This window comes from Anomaloglossus baeobatrachus, chromosome 1 (assembly GCF_048569485.1).
Source record: "Anomaloglossus baeobatrachus isolate aAnoBae1 chromosome 1, aAnoBae1.hap1, whole genome shotgun sequence".
NCBI lineage: Eukaryota > Metazoa > Chordata > Amphibia > Anura > Aromobatidae > Anomaloglossus > Anomaloglossus baeobatrachus.
The window spans coordinates 721,931,790-721,946,213 of NC_134353.1; positions in this window are offsets into that span (position 1 = coordinate 721,931,790).

Consider the following 14,424-nt stretch of genomic DNA (forward strand, 5'->3'; position numbering starts at 1 on the left):
GGTGGGTGTGTGGGGCCCAATTTTTGGAAAAAAAGGGAGACTCCGCTTGGAGTAACCCTTGCTTGCTGTGTTTTTAAAAGAAGCCAAGATGAACAGAGCTGGGATCAGGAAAGACTTTGCTACCTACCCCGGTGTCATGCTGGGGACGGTTAATTATGGCGTATTTTGGAATGTGCTTGATGCAAATCTAGCTGTGAAGTGTACAACTAGGGCACAAGTGCTGCCACTGAATGGGTGGGTGTGTGGGGCCCAATTTTTGGAAAAAAAGGGAGACTCCGCTTGGAGTAACCCTTGCTTGCTGTGTTTTTAAAAGAAGCCAAGATGAACAGAGCTGGGATCAGGAAAGACTTTGCTACCTACCCCGGTGTCATGCTGGGGACGGTTAATTATGGCGTATTTTGGAATGTGCTTGATGCAAATCTAGCTGTGAAGTGTACAACTAGGGCACAAGTGCTGCCACTGAATGGGTGGGTGTGTGGGGCCCAATTTTTGGAAAAAAAGGGAGACTCCGCTTGGAGTAACCCTTGCTTGCTGTGTTTTTAAAAGAAGCCAAGATGAACAGAGCTGGGATCAGGAAAGACTTTGCTACCTACCCCGGTGTCATCCTGGGGACAGATAAGAATGGCGTATTTTTGAATGTGCTTGATGCAAATGTAGCTGTGAAGTGTACAACTAGGGCACAAGTGCTGCCACTGAATGGGTGGGTGTGTGGGGCCCAATTTTTGGAAAAAAAGGGAGACTCCGCTTGGAGTAACCCTTGCTTGCTGTGTTTTTAAAAGAAGCCAAGATGAACAGAGCTGGGATCAGGAAAGACTTTGCTACCTACCCCGGTGTCATCCTGGGGACGGATAAGAATGGCGTATTTTTGAATGTGCTTGATGCAAATGTAGCTGTGAAGTGTACAACTAGGGCACAAGTGCTGCCACTGAATGGGTGGGTGTGTGGGGCCCAATTTTTGGAAAAAAAGGGAGACTCCGCTTGGAGTAACCCTTGCTTGCTGTGTTTTTAAAAGAAGCCAAGATGAACAGAGCTGGGATCAGGAAAGACTTTGCTACCTACCCCGGTGTCATGCTGGGGACGGTTAATTATGGCGTATTTTGGAATGTGATTGATGCAAATCTAACTGTGAAGTGTACAACAAGGGCACAAGTGCTGCCACTGAATGGGTGGGTGTGTGTGGGGCCCAATTTTTGGAAAAAAAGGGAGACTCCGCTTGGAGTAACCCTTGCTTGCTGTGTTTTTAAAAGAAGCCAAGATGAACAGAGCTGGGATCAGGAAAGACTTTGCTACCTACCCCGGTGTCATCCTGGGGACGGATAAGAATGGCGTATTTTGGAATGTGCTTGATGCAAATGTAGCTGTGAAGTGTACAACTAGGGCACAAGTGCTGCCACTGAATGGGTGGGTGTGTGTGGGGCACAATTTTTGGAAAAAAAGGGAGACTCCGCTTGGAGTAACCCTTGCTTACATTGTTTTTAAAAGAAGCCAAGATGAACAAGTCATGGGTCAGCAAAGACTTTATCTACCTACCCCGGTGTCATCCTGGGGACGGATAAGAATGGCGTATTTTTGAATGTGCTTGATGCAAATCTAGCTGTGAAGTGTACAACTAGGGCACAAGTGCTGCCACTGAATGGGTGGGTGTGTGGGGCCCAATTTTTGGAAAAAAAGGGAGACTCCGCTTGGAGTAACCCTTGCTTGCTGTGTTTTTAAAAGAAGCCAAGATGAACAGAGCTGGGATCAGGAAAGACTTTGCTACCTACCCCGGTGTCATCCTGGGGACGGATAAGAATGGCGTATTTTTGAATGTGCTTGATGCAAATGTAGCTGTGAAGTGTACAACTAGGGCACAAGTGCTGCCACTGAATGGGTGGGTGTGTGGGGCCCAATTTTTGGAAAAAAAGGGAGACTCCGCTTGGAGTAACCCTTGCTTGCTGTGTTTTTAAAAGAAGCCAAGATGAACAGAGCTGGGATCAGGAAAGACTTTGCTACCTACCCCGGTGTCATGCTGGGGACGGTTAATTATGGCGTATTTTGGAATGTGCTTGATGCAAATGTAGCTGTGAAGTGTACAACTAGGGCACAAGTGCTGCCACTGAATGGGTGGGTGTGTGGGGCCCAATTGTTGGAAAAAAAGGGAGACTCCGCTTGGAGTAACCCTTGCTTGCTGTGTTTTTAAAAGAAGCCAAGATGAACAGAGCTGGGATCAGGAAAGACTTTGCTACCTACCCCGGTGTCATGCTGGGGACGGTTAATTATGGCGTATTTTTGAATGTGCTTGATGCAAATGTAGCTGTGAAGTGTACAACTAGGGCACAAGTGCTGCCACTGAATGGGTGGGTGTGTGGGGCCCAATTTTTGGAAAAAAAGGGAGACTCCGCTTGGAGTAACCCTTGCTTGCTGTGTTTTTAAAAGAAGCCAAGATGAACAGAGCTGGGATCAGGAAAGACTTTGCTACCTACCCCGGTGTCATCCTGGGGACGGATAAGAATGGCGTATTTTTGAATGTGCTTGATGCAAATGTAGCTGTGAAGTGTACAACTAGGGCACAAGTGCTGCCACTGAATGGGTGGGTGTGTGGGGCCCAATTTTTGGAAAAAAAGGGAGACTCCGCTTGGAGTAACCCTTGCTTGCTGTGTTTTTAAAAGAAGCCAAGATGAACAGAACTGGGATCAGGAAAGACTTTGCTACCTACCCCGGTGTCATCCTGGGGACGGATAAGAATGGCGTATTTTTGAATGTGCTTGATGCAAATGTAGCTGTGAAGTGTACAACTAGGGCACAAGTGCTGCCACTGAATGGGTGGGTGTGTGGGGCCCAATTTTTGGAAAAAAAGGGAGACTCCGCTTGGAGTAACCCTTGCTTGCTGTGTTTTTAAAAGAAGCCAAGATGAACAGAGCTGGGATCAGGAAAGACTTTGCTACCTACCCCGGTGTCATGCTGGGGACGGTTAATTATGGCGTATTTTGGAATGTGCTTGATGCAAATCTAGCTGTGAAGTGTACAACTAGGGCACAAGTGCTGCCACTGAATGGGTGGGTGTGTGGGGCCCAATTTTTGGAAAAAAAGGGAGACTCCGCTTGGAGTAACCCTTGCTTGCTGTGTTTTTAAAAGAAGCCAAGATGAACAGAGCTGGGATCAGGAAAGACTTTGCTACCTACCCCGGTGTCATCCTGGGGACGGATAAGAATGGCGTATTTTGGAATGTGCTTGATGCAAATGTTGCTGTGAAGTGTACAACTAGGGCACAAGTGCTGCCACTGAATGGGTGGGTGTGTGTGGGGCACAATTTTTGGAAATAAAGGGAGACACCGCTTGGAGTAACCCTTGCTTACATTGTTTTTAAAAGAAGCCAAGATGAACAAGTTATGGGTCAGCAAAGACTTTATCTACCTACCCCGGTGTCATCCTGGGGACGGATAAGAATGGCGTATTTTTGAATGTGCTTGATGCAAATCTAGCTGTGAAGTGTACAACTAGGGCACAAGTGCTGCCACTGAATGGGTGGGTGTGTGGGGCCCAATTTTTGGAAAAAAAGGGATACTCCGCTTGGAGTAACCCTTGCTTGCTGTGTTTTTAAAAGAAGCCAAGATGAACAGAGCTGGGATCAGGAAAGACTTTGCTACCTACCCCGGTGTCATCCTGGGGACGGATAAGAATGGCGTATTTTTGAATGTGCTTGATGCAAATGTAGCTGTGAAGTGTACAACTAGGGCACAAGTGCTGCCACTGAATGGGTGGGTGTGTGGGGCCCAATTTTTGGAAAAAAAGGGAGACTCCGCTTGGAGTAACCCTTGCTTGCTGTGTTTTTAAAAGAAGCCAAGATGAACAGAGCTGGGATCAGGAAAGACTTTGCTACCTACCCCGGTGTCATGCTGGGGACGGTTAATTATGGCGTATTTTGGAATGTGCTTGATGCAAATCTAGCTGTGAAGTGTACAACTAGGGCACAAGTGCTGCCACTGAATGGGTGGGTGTGTGGGGCCCAATTTTTGGAAAAAAAGGGAGACTCCGCTTGGAGTAACCCTTGCTTGCTGTGTTTTTAAAAGAAGCCAAGATGAACAGAGCTGGGATCAGGAAAGACTTTGCTACCTACCCCGGTGTCATGCTGGGGACGGTTAATTATGGCGTATTTTGGAATGTGCTTGATGCAAATGTAGCTGTGAAGTGTACAACTAGGGCACAAGTGCTGCCACTGAATGGGTGGGTGTGTGGGGCCCAATTTTTGGAAAAAAAGGGAGACTCCGCTTGGAGTAACCCTTGCTTGCTGTGTTTTTAAAAGAAGCCAAGATGAACAGAGCTGGGATCAGGAAAGACTTTGCTACCTACCCCGGTGTCATCCTGGGGACGGATAAGAATGGCGTATTTTTGAATGTGCTTGATGCAAATGTAGCTGTGAAGTGTACAACTAGGGCACAAGTGCTGCCACTGAATGGGTGGGTGTGTGGGGCCCAATTTTTGGAAAAAAAGGGAGACTCCGCTTGGAGTAACCCTTGCTTGCTGTGTTTTTAAAAGAAGCCAAGATGAACAGAGCTGGGATCAGGAAAGACTTTGCTACCTACCCCGGTGTCATGCTGGGGACGGTTAATTATGGCGTATTTTGGAATGTGCTTGATGCAAATCTAGCTGTGAAGTGTACAACTAGGGCACAAGTGCTGCCACTGAATGGGTGGGTGTGTGGGGCCCAATTTTTGGAAAAAAAGGGAGACTCCGCTTGGAGTAACCCTTGCTTGCTGTGTTTTTAAAAGAAGCCAAGATGAACAGAGCTGGGATCAGGAAAGACTTTGCTACCTACCCCGGTGTCATGCTGGGGACGGTTAATTATGGCGTATTTTGGAATGTGCTTGATGCAAATCTAGCTGTGAAGTGTACAACTAGGGCACAAGTGCTGCCACTGAATGGGTGGGTGTGTGGGGCCCAATTTTTGGAAAAAAAGGGAGACTCCGCTTGGAGTAACCCTTGCTTGCTGTGTTTTTAAAAGAAGCCAAGATGAACAGAGCTGGGATCAGGAAAAACTTTGCTACCTACCCCGGTGTCATCCTGGGGACGGATAAGAATGGCGTATTTTTGAATGTGCTTGATGCAAATGTAGCTGTGAAGTGTACAACTAGGGCACAAGTGCTGCCACTGAATGGGTGGGTGTGTGGGGCCCAATTTTTGGAAAAAAAGGGAGACTCCGCTTGGAGTAACCCTTGCTTGCTGTGTTTTTAAAAGAAGCCAAGATGAACAGAGCTGGGATCAGGAAAGACTTTGCTACCTACCCCGGTGTCATCCTGGCGACGGATAAGAATGGCGTATTTTTGAATGTGCTTGATGCAAATGTAGCTGTGAAGTGTACAACTAGGGCACAAGTGCTGCCACTGAATGGGTGGGTGTGTGGGGCCCAATTTTTGGAAAAAAAGGGAGACTCCGCTTGGAGTAACCCTTGCTTGCTGTGTTTTTAAAAGAAGCCAAGATGAACAGAGCTGGGATCAGGAAAGACTTTGCTACCTACCCCGGTGTCATGCTGGGGACGGTTAATTATGGCGTATTTTGAAATGTGCTTGATGCAAATCTAGCTGTGAAGTGTACAACAAGGGCACAAGTGCTGCCACTGAATGGGTGGGTGTGTGTGGGGCCCAATTTTTGGAAAAAAAGGGAGACTCCGCTTGGAGTAACCCTTGCTTGCTGTGTTTTTAAAAGAAGCCAAGATGAACAGAGCTGGGATCAGGAAAGACTTTGCTACCTACCCCGGTGTCATCCTGGGGACGGATAAGAATGGCGTATTTTGGAATGTGCTTGATGCAAATGTAGCTGTGAAGTGTACAACTAGGGCACAAGTGCTGCCACTGAATGGGTGGGTGTGTGTGGGGCACAATTTTTGGAAAAAAAGGGAGACTCCGCTTGGAGTAACCCTTGCTTACATTGTTTTTAAAAGAAGCCAAGATGAACAAGTCATGGGTCAGCAAAGACTTTATCTACCTACCCCGGTGTCATCCTGGGGACGGATAAGAATGGCGTATTTTTGAATGTGCTTGATGCAAATCTAGCTGTGAAGTGTACAACTAGGGCACAAGTGCTGCCACTGAATGGGTGGGTGTGTGGGGCCCAATTTTTGGAAAAAAAGGGAGACTCCGCTTGGAGTAACCCTTGCTTGCTGTGTTTTTAAAAGAAGCCAAGATGAACAGAGCTGGGATCAGGAAAGACTTTGCTACCTACCCCGGTGTCATCCTGGGGACGGATAAGAATGGCGTATTTTTGAATGTGCTTGATGCAAATGTAGCTGTGAAGTGTACAACTAGGGCACAAGTGCTGCCACTGAATGGGTGGGTGTGTGGGGCCCAATTTTTGGAAAAAAAGGGAGACTCCGCTTGGAGTAACCCTTGCTTGCTGTGTTTTTAAAAGAAGCCAAGATGAACAGAGCTGGGATCAGGAAAGACTTTGCTACCCACCCCGGTGTCATCCTGGGGACGGATAAGAATGGCGTATTTTTGAATGTGCTTGATGCAAATGTAGCTGTGAAGTGTACAACTAGGGCACAAGTGCTGCCACTGAATGGGTGGGTGTGTGGGGCCCAATTTTTGGAAAAAAAGGGAGACTCCGCTTGGAGTAACCCTTGCTTGCTGTGTTTTTAAAAGAAGCCAAGATGAACAGAGCTGGGATCAGGAAAGACTTTGCTACCTACCCCGGTGTCATGCTGGGGACGGTTAATTATGGCGTATTTTGGAATGTGCTTGATGCAAATCTAGCTGTGAAGTGTACAACTAGGGCACAAGTGCTGCCACTGAATGGGTGGGTGTGTGGGGCCCAATTTTTGGAAAAAAAGGGAGACTCCGCTTGGAGTAACCCTTGCTTGCTGTGTTTTTAAAAGAAGCCAAGATGAACAGAGCTGGGATCAGGAAAGACTTTGCTACCTACCCCGGTGTCATGCTGGGGACGGTTAATTATGGCGTATTTTTGAATGTGCTTGATGCAAATGTAGCTGTGAAGTGTACAACTAGGGCACAAGTGCTGCCACTGAATGGGTGGGTGTGTGGGGCCCAATTTTTGGAAAAAAAGGGAGACTCCGCTTGGAGTAACCCTTGCTTGCTGTGTTTTTAAAAGAAGCCAAGATGAACAGAGCTGGGATCAGGAAAGACTTTGCTACCTACCCCGGTGTCATCCTGGGGACGGATAAGAATGGGGTATTTTTGAATGTGCTTGATGCAAATGTAGCTGTGAAGTGTACAACTAGGGCACAAGTGCTGCCACTGAATGGGTGGGTGTGTGGGGCCCAATTTTTGGAAAAAAAGGGAGACTCCGCTTGGAGTAACCCTTGCTTGCTGTGTTTTTAAAAGAAGCCAAGATGAACAGAGCTGGGATCAGGAAAGACTTTGCTACCCACCGCGGTGTCATCCTGGGGACGGATAAGAATGGCGTATTTTTGAATGTGCTTGATGCAAATGTAGCTGTGAAGTGTACAACTAGGGCACAAGTGCTGCCACTGAATGGGTGGGTGTGTGGGGCCCAATTTTTGGAAAAAAAGGGAGACTCCACTTGGAGTAACCCTTGCTTGCTGTGTTTTTAAAAGAAGCCAAGATGAACAGAGCTGGGATCAGGAAAGACTTTGCTACCTACCCCGGTGTCATCCTGGGGACGGATAAGAATGGCGTATTTTTGAATGTGCTTGATGCAAATGTAGCTGTGAAGTGTACAACTAGGGCACAAGTGCTGCCACTGAATGGGTGGGTGTGTGGGGCCCAATTTTTGGAAAAAAAGGGAGACTCCGCTTGGAGTAACCCTTGCTTGCTGTGTTTTTAAAAGAAGCCAAGATGAACAGAGCTGGGATCAGGAAAGACTTTGCTACCTACCCCGGTGTCATGCTGGGGACGGTTAATTATGGCGTATTTTGGAATGTGCTTGATGCAAATCTAGCTGTGAAGTGTACAACTAGGGCACAAGTGCTGCCACTGAATGGGTGGGTGTGTGGGGCCCAATTTTTGGAAAAAAAGGGAGACTCCGCTTGGAGTAACCCTTGCTTGCTGTGTTTTTAAAAGAAGCCAAGATGAACAGAGCTGGGATCAGGAAAGACTTTGCTACCTACCCCGGTGTCATCCTGGGGACGGATAAGAATGGCGTATTTTTGAATGTGCTTGATGCAAATGTAGCTGTGAAGTGTACAACTAGGGCACAAGTGCTGCCACTGAATGGGTGGGTGTGTGGGGCCCAATTTTTGGAAAAAAAGGGAGACTCCGCTTGGAGTAACCCTTGCTTGCTGTGTTTTTAAAAGAAGCCAAGATGAACAGAGCTGGGATCAGGAAAGACTTTGCTACCTACCCCGGTGTCATCCTGGGGACGGATAAGAATGGCGTATTTTTGAATGTGCTTGATGCAAATGTAGCTGTGAAGTGTACAACTAGGGCACAAGTGCTGCCACTGAATGGGTGGGTGTGTGGGGCCCAATTTTTGGAAAAAAAGGGAGACTCCGCTTGGAGTAACCCTTGCTTGCTGTGTTTTTAAAAGAAGCCAAGATGAACAGAGCTGGGATCAGGAAAGACTTTGCTACCTACCCCGGTGTCATGCTGGGGACGGTTAATTATGGCGTATTTTGGAATGTGCTTGATGCAATTCTAGCTGTGAAGTGTACAACAAGGGCACAAGTGCTGCCACTGAATGGGTGGGTGTGTGTGGGGCCCAATTTTTGGAAAAAAAGGGAGACTCCGCTTGGAGTAACCCTTGCTTGTTGTGTTTTTAAAAGAAGCCAAGATGAACAGAGCTGGGATCAGGAAAGACTTTGCTACCTACCCCGGTGTCATCCTGGGGACGGATAAGAATGGCGTATTTTGGAATGTGCTTGATGCAAATGTAGCTGTGAAGTGTACAACTAGGGCACAAGTGCTGCCACTGAATGGGTGGGTGTGTGTGGGGCACAATTTTTGGAAAAAAAGGGAGACTCCGCTTGGAGTAACCCTTGCTTACATTGTTTTTAAAAGAAGCCAAGATGAACAAGTCATGGGTCAGCAAAGACTTTATCTACCTACCCCGGTGTCATCCTGGGGACGGATAAGAATGGCGTATTTTTGAATGTGCTTGATGCAAATCTAGCTGTGAAGTGTACAACTTGGGCACAAGTGCTGCCACTGAATGGGTGGGTGTTTTTGGGGCACAATTTTTGGAAAAAAAGGGAGACTCCGCTTGGAGTAACCCTTGCTTGCTGTGTTTTTAAAAGAAGCCAAGATGAACAGAGCTGGGATCAGGAAAGACTTTGCTACCTACCCCGGTGTCATCCTGGGGACGGATAAGAATGGCGTATTTTTGAATGTGCTTGCTGCAAATCTAGCTGTGAATTGTACAACTGGGGCCCAACTGCTGCCACTGAATGGGTGGGTGGGTGTGGGGCCCAATTTTTGGAAAAAAAGGGAGACTATGCTTGGAGTCACCTTGCGGTGTTTTACATGATTTTAGAATGGCGTGCCATGCCTATATCTGTGTGTCCTCCTCTTTTTCCTTGTCCAGCTGTTTTGTTTTCGCATGAGTATATGTCCTTGTCACTTTCCAATGTGTTTGAGTTGTTTGTCACCTTTTGGACACCTTTGAGGGTGTTTTCTAGGTGTTTTACTGTGTTTGTGATTGCCTGCCATTGTTTCCTATTGGCTCGAGTTCGGTTCGTCGAACGTTCGACGAGCCGAACTCAAACGGGAGGTCCGTTCGGCGAACCGACCTCGAGCCGAACCGGGACCGGTTCGCTCATCTCTACCAGGAGATACAGGTCTGAGTTTAATTAGGTCACCTGAAGTCAGGTTACCTGCGATCACAGGTGAAGGACCGTGACAGCAAATAACCTGAGTGATGTCACCGCTCATTGTGCAGCTCAGTCTTTGCAGCTTAGCACCAAATTTGCACCTCCTGGAAGAAAACTGCACTGATATGGCATCAACTATTTTTGTGCATTTTTTGCCAAGAGATGCAGATATGGTGCTAAAATTTTAAACCATATTCCTGCATCCAATGTACACCTAAAGACAAAAAAATTGCATCACTACTGCATCATACCGCATGCATTAGTGATGTGTATTTTTGCCAGAAGGTGTAGATGCAGGTATATAGAGTAAAAATTTTAGCACCAAATCTCCATTTCTTAACAAAAAAATGCAGGTTTCTGTCATGAGATGCAGGTCTGTGAACTCATGGAAACCTTCAGCTGTGACCGCAAATAACCTGTGACATCCCTTCTCAGTTTCTGCTTGACTCCTACAGCAGGTGGTCACTGTTCTAGAGCTGGAACTGTCATGGATTATGTCGGACCTGTTACTTTTGGGGGTTAATAAAGTGTTGAGACAGTGCGGGTTTTGTTATTTTATTTCAAATAAAGGATTTTTTATTGTTTATGTTTATTTACTTTCACTTACAAAGTAGTAATGGGGGTCTCATAGACCCTCCCCATTACCAATCTATGGCTTAGTGGCAGCTGTGGGCTGTTATTAACCCCTTAATATCTAATTTACCAGGGCAATCAGGAAGAGCTGGGTAAAGTGTCAGGATTGTCACATCTAATGGATTCTACAATCCTGGGTGACTGCAGGCTGCTATTTGTAGGCTAGGGCCCAATAACACTGAGTTTCCTTAGCCTGAGAATGCCAGCCCCCAGCTATTAGGCTTTATCTAGGCTGGGTATCAAAATTGGGGGAGATTGCATGATGTTTTTTTAAATTATTTATTTGTATAATTTAAAAAAAAAAAAAGCTGCATGTGGTTCCTCTTATTTTGATACACAGCTAAGATAAGCAGACGGCTGGGAGCTGCAGCCTGCAGCCATGGGCTTTATCTGTGCTGTTATTAATCAATGGGGGAACCCTATGCCATTTCATTCATTTATTTTTATTTTATACCATGATTCACACGCAGACAGGGTCTGTGATTCCAACCAATCACAGACCCTGCGGCAGGGTCTGACTGTAACCAGTAAGAAATGCCGGTGAGGGGTGAGGAAAGCAGTGAATATGGATGATAGATAATCATTGGTACAGCCGTGGGAACAGTTACAGCCGCGGGGAGACTTGGTAAGTATGTGCCACCCCCATGCCAGCAGCCGGCGCTGCTCGTATCCGGGCCTTCAGGGGTGGTGGCTCGAGGGTCTCTGGACCCGGGGGTCTTGCGGACACGCCGAATAAATGGGGGGACGTAGATGTATGGGCTAGGCCGTAGTAAGTTCGTGACGCCACCCACGGTGTGTGGTGAGCTGGGACACCACCGCTGCTGTTATGGTGCACCCGGGGGAGATGTTGTGCAGCAAGTTGTTAACCCCTCTGTGGGCAGGGATGGTGGCCCCGGGACCTGGTGACTCGATGCAGGGGATGGCGACCGCAGGGGGGTGCTGGTGTACTCAATGTTATTCAAACACACAAGTCTCTGGTAAACCAAGGTGATGGTGGCCGGTGCCGCGGCCAGTTGCGTTCGGGTCCCCCACCTGGCTGGTGGTCTCTATCCTTTTCCTGCACTGCTTTGTGTAAGGTGGACTTTCCTAGTGTGAAACTCAGGAGTCCGCTCCCGACTGGATGTGGCCTAAGGAGCCGTGCCCGCAGACGCTGGCCCGTGGAATCTATGGGCCCTGGCGGTGACATCTTATCCCTAATCGGTGGGCTGTTGTCTTCTATGAGGGACTTTGGGTGGGACAGGACCTCTAGTCTTGGCCTCAATTGGTGAATTAACCAGTCCGCTTGGTTCCGGTTTCTGGCTTCAGGGTCCGAGTACCCCCCTTTGTGCTACGGTTTCCGGATCGGTTCCCCGTGTCGGTACCGGCGGGCTACAACCCTGTCCCGGTCCACCTAGGTTCTGCCGAGCCGTCTTCCTGTCTCGTGCTGATAGAGACCACCGTCTGCCTCCTAGCCAGTGGCACCAGGGCTCCTACCCTTGTACCGTTCAACTTGAACTCTCCTGCTGGAGCTACACTTAGCTCCAGCCCACACTCCACTCCAAACTGAACTTCAGACTAATCTGACTTAGACTAACTGTTTTCCCGCCCTGGGCTGTCTGGACCCCTGGGTGGGCGTGTCCCAACCACCTGGTCATGCCCACTGGTGTGTCTATCTTTCCCTAAGGGGGGGTGACTAGGGTTTCTGGTTGGCTGTGTGTTTCCTAGTGAGGGAACGGTGTAATGCGGGGACTTAACTGTGACTACCTTGTTTTGCCAGGGCGTAACAAGTATGTTGTGCTTTAACCCTTTTGGTTCCTCTTTTTACAGTGATTTCACTGGCCAATCACAGTCATGCAATAATTAGCATGGCTGTGATGGGGTCGGGAGTGGGTTTTCTGCAAACGAAAACTTCCCAAACATTGTCGACGTTTGAGCACAGGTAAACCGAGCCCGAACGAACTACCAAGACTTGTATGAATCTGAAACTAGCATATGAAAACTGAACAGGTTTGCTTATCTCTAAATATATTTTTAATTTTTTACAGGACTGGTATCTACTATCATATGGTCATCATATAGTGGTAATATCAGTATTGGTCTTTCTATAGAGATTTATTTTTAGTAACAGAGTAACAGCATGGTCATTTGCTAAGGTTCTCTGCCACTCTAGCTTTAAACATGGTTACCTGGTTAGGTGCCAACTCATATATTCCTGAGCTGAAGACCTAGATTTGCATTTGATGTTATTTATTGTTCAGTATTTCAAAAGCAATGAAAATGTGGAGAATCGAAAGGGTGCTAACAATACTTATACAAACACTGATATTCCCAAAAATTGCATCAATATACAGCATTATCTCTAATAATAATATAGAAGTACTGCAGCATTTGCCATGAGGTGAGATGAGTATCAGGAGGTAGTGTACTGTATCAGCGCGGCATCGGCAGCAGCATTACTTCACCGGTCTCACTGGCTGTGATATGATTATATTGCTTGAGCACTTGCTTGCATGTGGCACATTTGGTTCTTTAGGAATTAAATTAAGTGACATAAAAAACAGCCTTAAACCTAGTCTTATTAAAGTATGCTGTGGATAAGAAGCGCAGATAGGGTCATATCTGGCATGATTTGACAAGACAAGAGGTAAGGTACTAACCTGTAGAAGTTGTGCCAGTCACAACTCCTACATAGGCATAAAATGGCGTCTGCTGCAGCTCCGAAGTGACATGTTACAGATGTGGAAGAAGGAAGCCGGGATATGCCGCGCTGACATCAAACATCCAGAACTTGATTAATATCTCTTTTATGCAATAAGTTTTACGCGTTTCGGAGGACGCAGCCTCCTTCTTCAGGACAATAATTACAGAAAAATCGACCATATTCAATGGTACGGTTGATTTTTCTGTAATAATTGTCCTGCAGAAAGAGGCTGCATCCTCCGAAACGCGTAGACCTGATGGAATAAAGAGAAATTAATCAACTTCTGAGTGTTTGATGTCAGCGCTGCATATCCCGGTTTCCTTCTTCCACATCTTAAACCTAGCCTTAAAAGACTAAAAAAGTACATTAATGGCACTGGTCTCAAGGCTATTTCCACTTAATTGCAGATGCCAGCATATACTCCAGAGGGCATTGGAGTTTGCAAAGGTTTCTAACATGTATGTCCTTGGTGCCAGATTGAGCCCAAATGCTTTTTGTCTTGTAAAAATAAAACAATACTATGAATAGAAAATGATGAGCTGTGAAGGTACACCAAGAGAATTGTACATTATTAAAAGCATAGACAAAGCTAGTCTCAATAAGTTATTGATTACCTAAATTTTGTATATAAGATACTACGCAATGTAAATTGCTTGTCCCCAACTGTATGTATTGGTAAGTGGTTAGGTCCTTACAGACATTTTGATTAAGAGCCAAAGGGCTTCAATCTATGCCTGATTATACAGTCAAGAACATATTAAATACAACATCCACTGTCTTTCCATTTAAAACAGGCAATTATTCCAGTTTTCAATCCTTACAATGAAAATCACTGAATGCCTGTATTCTGGGAACAAATGCTCTTTTCTGCATTATTTTCTTTGACAAAAACACAAAAGCACTGTAGCAAAAGAGTGACATAACCTTCATACAATATCTTCCCCTTCTCTATAGTAGTCTGTGGATTACCATCTAGGTGGTAAATTTAATGTTATTTCATTAATGGTTACTTGCACTTAGAGCTTAAAAGCAGAACAAAAGCAAATATATGTGATTATTGTTATAATAACTGTAATTGCTTCAAATAATATTAGTATACAAAACTGTTTGTCCCCCCCCCAAGGGAGAGTGTTTGTCACACAGTTGGGTAAACACAAAAATGGGAGTAATATGCTGCTTTCTAACAGGCATGTCTGTATTGTACAGTCATGGCCAAAAGTTTTGAGAATGACACCAAAATTATATTTTCACATGATCTGTTGCCCTCTGGTTTTTAATTGTGTTTGTCTGATGGTTACATCACATACAGAAATATAATTGTAATCATATTATGAGTACCAAAAGGTTATAT